Raw genomic sequence first — 7,743 nt, 5'->3', positions numbered from 1 at the left:
GCTGGCGGTGAGACGAAACTGATGGATGGCACAAGGCGGAGCAGACCAGCCAGCTGCGCCAGGCCAATCGGGGATGTCTCCATCCTGCCTCTGCCGTGCTTTGGTTCTGTACCCATGCCAGCTGCTCACGGAGATAGATCAGCCAAGCACTTCCGCACAGAGTTGCCAGAATGACTGTGCTGCCTTGGGTGCTGCTCAGCAGCCAACCAGGTGGAAATCTGTTAGTGGTCACCATCCATCCATCTAGCCTCTTCCCATTAACCCTCCTGGCTGGCAGGGAGGGGGCAGCTCCAGCCATCTGCCACGCTTCCATGACTCAGTGGCTCCTTCCTGAAAAGGCACAATATTTCACAGCCTCTGGCACTGGTGGGCGGATAATGCCAACCTTCACGGAGTGGCCTCCGCTCTGCTGGGCCAAGCCGTTCCTGTGCCAGCAGGGCTGAGGCTGGCTTGCTGTAGGCATGGCGTCTCCCCATCCTGCCCGTTCCTTTGGCCCCCACAGGATGCCACCCGCCTTTGGAGCTGGCAGCGGCTCACTCGGAAAGACTGCAGGGGAAGCTAGAGCTGGCAAGCAGGGGCGGGGGAGGGGTCCTGCCCTGTACATCCTGTCCATAGCAAAGATCAGGCATTTGGCCCCTTTCCCCTCCCTGTGCAATGGGGAATTTATCTCCAAAGCAGCCCTAATTAAGCCAATGTCAACGAGCAAATAAGGAAGCACTTTTGCTGGTGCAGAGGAAAAATTGGGTCACAGCCTGCTGAGGGAGAGGAGAAAAAACTAAGTTCAGAAATTCCTAGGACTTCATCTCTTGCTTGTGGGCTTCCTGTGGGCATCTGGTTGGCCACTAGGGGAAACTGGATGCTGGACCAGAGAGACCTTTGGTCTGATCCAGCCTCAGGGCTGCTCTTCCTTTCTTATCTGGTGGAGAGCCAAAACCACATGTTCAGTCTTCCTAGGCTGGCGTTGACAAGAGGAACCCCATGAAAGTCTGAGTTTGGGAAGGAGTCTCACTGGTTCATGGGAAATCAAGAATTATGTGCTGTAGGGTGTCCTGAACTCCATGCTGCAAAGACATTAAGAACAAACAGGAATCGTGCCTGGACAGACATTGCTTTTCCTTCTGTGTGTGTGTGTGTGTGTGTGTGTGTGTGTGTGTAATACATTGCCACAATTAGACCTCCTTTCTAGTCCTTTTGAACTTTTCAGAGGCAGCAGGCTGCGGGCTGCCCAGGAGCAATATGTTGTTTAACAGAATTTTGCCCCAAAGCAGCAATCTTCAACTGCCCCCCTTCAGGGAAGTTAGGTGTGTGCTGGCAACCACACGTCGCAGCTCCCGTCCCCTGTTAGCTGGCCCCGGCCCTACACTGTGCTTGCCTTCACTCTCCCATAAGGAGCAGAAGATGGGGAGGCCTCTGGCAGAGAAGGCAAAGGCAACCCCTTGGGTTTTCCTCAGCTGCATCGGCCATCCCAAATGGAGGGTGGCTCTGCCTCATCCTCTGCAGGCTGCAGCGTGCTTTTGCGAGCCACAGGGGTCCTTAATTCTGGGCCTCTCCTTCACAGTATGGTGTGGCCCGGCCTGCCAAGGAGGCCCTGGGCATGGGGAGGGAGCTGGGGGAGGGCCCTGGAATGCAGTCCTCCGGGTGCATGAGGCTCCTGGGAAACTGTCTCCACAGCGAATCCCTAGCAGAGGCTCACAGAAGGTTTGCATGGGACACGTGGGCCAAGGGAGCATGAGGGCTGGCTGCCAGCATCTCTGCGGCTTGAGCCAGGAAGTCCCTTGCCTGCTGCTGCTGGGCCCTTGCCTGGAGAACTGCCTGGTGGCCCTGGAGCCTGCTCCAGCCCAGGCGAGGGGACGAGGGCAGCAGCAGCCCCAGTGACTGCAGCCAGCATCAAGCCCTGGGCCTGAGAGGCCCTCGGCCTTCGCCTGGTTAGCAGAGCGGGACCATTCAGGTTTCAGCCTCTCCAACTCAGGCTGCTAACTGTTAGGAGGGAACCTCTGGCCTCGATGCAGGGGCAGCCCCTTCCCCGGCCCCTGCCTGGCCTCTAGGATCAGGAGTGCTATTCCGTGCACCGCAGATACAGTTAGCAAGCGAGAGGCGGCCTGTGGCAGACTGGTTTTGTGGGATCAGTTCCAGCTTCTTCCTTCTGATGAAGTGGACAAGGTGCTGTCATCTGTAAGGCCGACCACCTGCTTACTTGATCCTTGCCCACCTTGGCTCATTATGGGCTGCAGAGAGAGGCTGGGTGAGGGGATCAGGGCAGTGGTGATGCCATCACCCTCTTAAGGAAGCCCTCCTTGGATCCTCAAGTCTTGAACAACTTTTGCCCAATTTCGAATCTGCCGTTTTTCGGCAAGATCATTGAGCGGGTGGTGGTGATACAGTTGAAGGCACACTTGGAAGAAGCCAATTATCTACAGCCATTTCAGTCGGGCTTCAGGCCTGGGCATGGGACATAAACGGCCTTGGTTGCCTTGGTGGATGATATGAGGAGGGCTCTGGATAGGGGCGAATGCTCCTTCCTTGTTCTCTTCGACCTCTCAGTGGCTTTTGATACCGTTGTCCATGGTATCCTCCTGGACTGTCTGGAGCGGTTGGGCATTGGAGACACCGTATTGCGGTGGTTCCGGTCCTTCCTCTCCAGCAGGTACCAGAGTGTAGCACTGGGGGAGGAGGTTTTAGACCCATGGCTGCTCACTTGTGGGGTGCCACAGGGTTCCATCCTCTCCCCGATGCTATTTAACATCTATGTGAAGCCACTGGGAGCTATCATCAGGAGGTTTGGGGTGCAGTGTCATCAATATGCGGATGACACGCAGCTCTACCTCTCGTTCAAATCTTCACCAAGGTTGGCCATAGAATCCCTGTCCAAATGTCTGGAGACGGTGAGTGGCTGGATGGGGAGGAATAAGCTGAAGCTGAACCCTGACAAGACCGAGGTACTTTTGGTGGGAGACAAGAGGAGGCTGGGGGATGTTGACCTGGTGTTGAATGGGGTACGGCTACCCTTGAAAGACCAGGTCTGCAGCCTGGGGGCCATTTTAGACTCCCAGCTGTCCATGGAGGCTCAGGTGTCAGCTGTGAGTCAGACAGCGCTGTACCAACTCCATCTGATATGGCAGCTGTGTCCCTACCTTCCCGACCATCTGCCCCCATCGGTAGTACATGCCCTGGTCTCCTCTCGTCTAGACTACTGTAATGCGCTCTACATGGAGTTACCCTTGAAGACTGTTCAGAAGCTGCAGCTGGTGCAGAACACGGAGGCTCACCTGATTTAAGGCAGCCGCCGGTGAGATCACATCACTCCAGCGCTGAAGGAGTTGCACTGGCTACCAGTTGTTTTCCGAGCTAAAGTCAAGGTGTTGGTTTTGACCTTTAAAACCCTATATGGTTCCAGCCCAGCCTATCTCAAGGAGCGCCTCCAGCAACACCAGACAGGCCCCTCAACAAGATCAGCCTCAGATGGCCTTCTCTCTGTCCCATCAGCCAGGACAGCTAGACTGGTGAGGACGAGGGAGAGGGCCTTCTCTGTGGTGGCCCTCACTCTGTGGAACTCCCTCCCTAGGAAACTCCGCCATGCCCCCTCTTTAAAGAGTTTCCACCATGCATTGAAAACTTGGTTGTTCAGGCAGGCATTTGGGGTGGGTTAGGGTATTTTAGACGATGTTTTAATGTGTAATTTTACTGTTTTAAATTGTACTGTTGTACATCGCCCAGAGTGGCCAGGTGACCGGCCAGATGGGCAGTTAAGAAAATAAATAAATAAATAAAGAAGGAGGTCCAATGCCAGCCCCAGGGGTGGGGGCCCCAGGGCAAGATCCCCCCCCCCAGGAGTTGATCTTCTCACCGCCGTTGTCACCTCCGGTGGCTCTTGCTCCTTGTCCTCTTTCTTGTCATTGTGGCCACTTGCTTGCATGGCAGGCAGAGCACTAGGGAGCCAGGAGGCTGTGGCATCTGCTGCTGCTCCTCTCCCCCCACCTCCCTACCCCCAGTGTGGACAAGAGTGAGAGGCAGACTGCAAACTGGCAGGTTGCAACAATGAACAGGAGCAGCAAGGAGCAAGGGACTGTCTCCCTGAAAGAATTCTGGGAACAAAGAAACTTGCTGGATATTAGACAGAATTGAATAAGGACATGGTGTGATTTATTTTGAGACCTGGTTTGAGTCAGGAAGGGATTCTCCCCGCAAAAGAGTCTTAAGGGGACGTGTTCCAGGACCCGCCACAGTGAGTAATGAAATACTGGATGGCATGGAGATGCCGGCATCTCTCCCAGTTTTGCTCAGTCTCAAGGTTCGATTAATAATTGTATCTGGAGCCAGGAAGGAATTCATTCCCCGCAGCTTGTGATGGAGGTGGGGCATGCTATGCACCTCCCTTTCAAAAATGATTCTTCTTATTGTGCTCATCAACAGAACGCAAAGAGTGAATGAATACAAAAGAAAGCAATGAATCTCATTTCTGATCTCATTTTTTGATCAAGTCACCTCCCTTGTAGACCGTGGGAATGCTGTAGACATCATATACCTCGACTTCAGCAAAGCTTTCGACAAAGTGCCCCATGATATCCTGATGAGCAAACTAGCTCAAAGTGGGCTAGATGAAACAACGATCCGGTGGATCCACAGTTGGCTACAGAATCGGACTCAAAGAGTGCTTATCAATGGGACCTTCTCAAGCTGGGGAGAGGTAACGAGTGGGGTACCGCAGGGCTCAGTCCTGGGCCCCGTGCTCTTCAATATTTTTATTAATGACTTGGAGGAGGAGGTGCAGGGAATGCTGATCAAATTTGCAGATGACACAAAATTGGGAGGGATAGCTAATACTTTGGAAGACAGAAACAAAATTCAAAGTGATCTGGATAGACTGGAGTGCTGGGCAGAAAACAACAGAATGGCATTTAATAGGGACAAATGCCAAGTTCTGCACCTAGGAAAAAGAAACCAAATGCACAGTTACAAGATGGGGGATACGTGGCTCAACCACACTACGAGCGAGAAGGATCTTGGAATTGTTGTCGATCACAAGCTGAATATGAGCCAACAATGTGATGTGGCTGCAAAAAAGGCAAATGCTATTTTGGGCTGCATTCATAGAAGCATCGCTTCCAAATCCCGGGAAGTACTAGTTCCCCTCTACTCAGCACTGGTTAGGCCTCATCTGGAGTACTGTGTCCAGTTCTGGGCACCACACTTTAAGAAGGATGCAGACAAGCTGGAGAGGGTTCAAAGGAGGGCAACAAAGATGATCAGGGGACTGGAAACAAAGCCCTATGAAGAGAGACTGAAAGAACTGGGCATGTTTAGCCTTGAGAAGAGAAGACTGAGGGGAGATATGATAGCACTCTTCAAGTACTTGAAAGGTTGTCACAGAGAAGAAGGCCAGGATCTCTTCTTGATCATCCCAGAGTGCAGGACACGGAATAATGGGCTCAAGTTACAGGAAGCCAGATTCCGACTGAACATCAGGAAAAACTTCCTGAGTGTCAGAGCAATACGGCAATGGAACCAATTACCTGGGGAGGTGGTGGGCTCTCCCACACTGGAGGCCTTCAAGACGAGGCTGGACAGCCATTTGTCAGGGATGCTCTGACTTGGATTCCTGCATTGAGCAGGGGGTTGGACTCGATGGCCTTGTAGGCCCCTTCCAACCCTACTATTCTATGATTCTATGATTCTATGAATCAACATAAATTAACAAGAAGATCACATCCAGGGCAGGCTTTAGCCATATTTATATATATGTGTGTGTGTGTATGTATGTATGTATGTGTGTGTGTGTGTGTGTGTATGTATGTATGTATGTGTATATATATATATATATATATATATATATATATAAAATAACTGAAAGAAAGAGGTCATTGTAGAAGTTAAACAGTAAGACATAAGCACATAAATATATAAAGGGATATCAAACATATCAGTTTTGAGCAAGTTCTAGAGAAACAAGCCTGATGGGCCAATTTTCTAGGAGAGTCCCGTGCCATCTATAAGTGTACTCATCTTGCAGCAGAGACGGATCAGGTACTTTCGAGCACTATAGCCAAGAGATGCAACCCCCTTATCAGCTTCCCCCCAAATTGATAAGAGTGTCAGTTTAGGCACCAGATACATAGTTTGATGATTAATCTAGTGATTTCTTGGACAGTTTGAAACCAGAAGGCTTCTGCACATCACAATTCCATCCACATGTGAGTGCATCTTGTGTCCTGACAACTCGGCCAACACAATGGAGAGAATGAGCTGCTCATATCCTGGGGCGATGTGGGGGAAGGTACCAATGATGCAGGTATTTCAAGGACTATTAACCAACTCTGACTGAGAGACCAAACACGGGTTTCTTCGGTTTCTTCGTCAACAATGAGGATCCCAAGCAGAGCCCTGCTGGATCAGACCAGAGGCCTCACTAGTCAAGCATTCTGTTCCCACAGTAGCCAGACAGATGCCTATGGGACACCACAATTAGGACATGAGTGCAACAGCACCCTCCCACTTGTGTACCCCAGCAACTGGAATACAGAGGCTTACTGCCCCTGATACTGGAGGCAAAATATTGTGGCCAGTAGCCATTGATAGCCTTATCCTCCATGAATTTGTCTACTCCCCCTTTAAAGCCATCCAGGGTCATGGCCATCACTTCATCTTGTGGTAGCAAATTCCATAGTTTAACTATGTGCTGTGTGAAGAAATACTTAAGAACATAAGGAGAGCCATTCTGGACCAGACCAAGGGTCCATCTAGTCCAGCATTCTCTTCACACAGTGGCCAACCAGTTGTCACCCAGGAACCCACAAGCAGGATATGAGCGCAACAGCACCCTCCTACCCATGTTCCCCAGCAAGTGGTGTACTGCCTCTGATTACTGGAGGTAGCACATAGCCATCAGGACTAGTAGGCCCTGATAGCCTTCTCCAGGAATCTGTCTAACCCCCTTTTAAAGTCATCCAAAGTGGTGGTCATTGCTACATCTTGTGGTAGCAAATTCCATAGTTTAACTCTGCGCTGTATGAAGAAGTCCTCCCTTTTATCTGTCCTGAATCTCCCACCAGTCAGCTTCATGGGATGACCCCATTGAGTTCTAGTATTATGAGAAAGGGAGAAAAATGTTTCCCTGTCCACGTTCTGCACACCAGGCATAATTTTGTACTATCATGTCTCCTCTTACCCTCCTTTTTCCTAAACAATCCCATCTGCTGTAACCTTCTCTCATAGGGGAGATGCTCCAGCCCCTTAATCATTTTAGTTGCCCTTTTCTGCACGTTTTCCAGCTCTAGAATACCCTTTTTTAGGGGTGGTGACCAGAACTTCGGGATGGCGGAGAATTCCACCACAGACCCCAATGAGGCTGGATTCTTTAGAATCTGGCCTCTGGAGTCCATGGCAGAACATCACTACTCACCTCCCCCTCCCTCTAGACCCGTGCGGAGCCATATCACTGGTGCTGTATCATTGGCTGAGGCTGACTCTGGACGCAAATGGCATCAGCTACGCCATTTGCGGCTGTAAAGCCCTTAGTTTGAGCTAACAGCCATTTACGGCAGCATTTAGCTTAATCTAAGAGCTTTACAGCTGCAAATGGCGTAGTGGACACCATTTGCATATGGAGTCAGTCTCAGCCAGCAATATGGCACAGCAATGGCGGCCGTATCGCTGGTGCTGCAGAGCCAGCAGCCGGCTCTGCGGAATCAGCACAGAGCAGAGCTGGCCAAAGAGGATTCTGGGGGGAGGGACAGATCGCCTTCCCCC

Source organism: Heloderma suspectum, chromosome 6, assembly GCF_057233095.1.
Source record: "Heloderma suspectum isolate Gila_16-S chromosome 6, 16-S_ref, whole genome shotgun sequence".
In the NCBI taxonomy this organism is placed as follows: domain Eukaryota; kingdom Metazoa; phylum Chordata; class Lepidosauria; order Squamata; family Helodermatidae; genus Heloderma; species Heloderma suspectum.
This window is presented reverse-complemented; position numbering follows the sequence as displayed.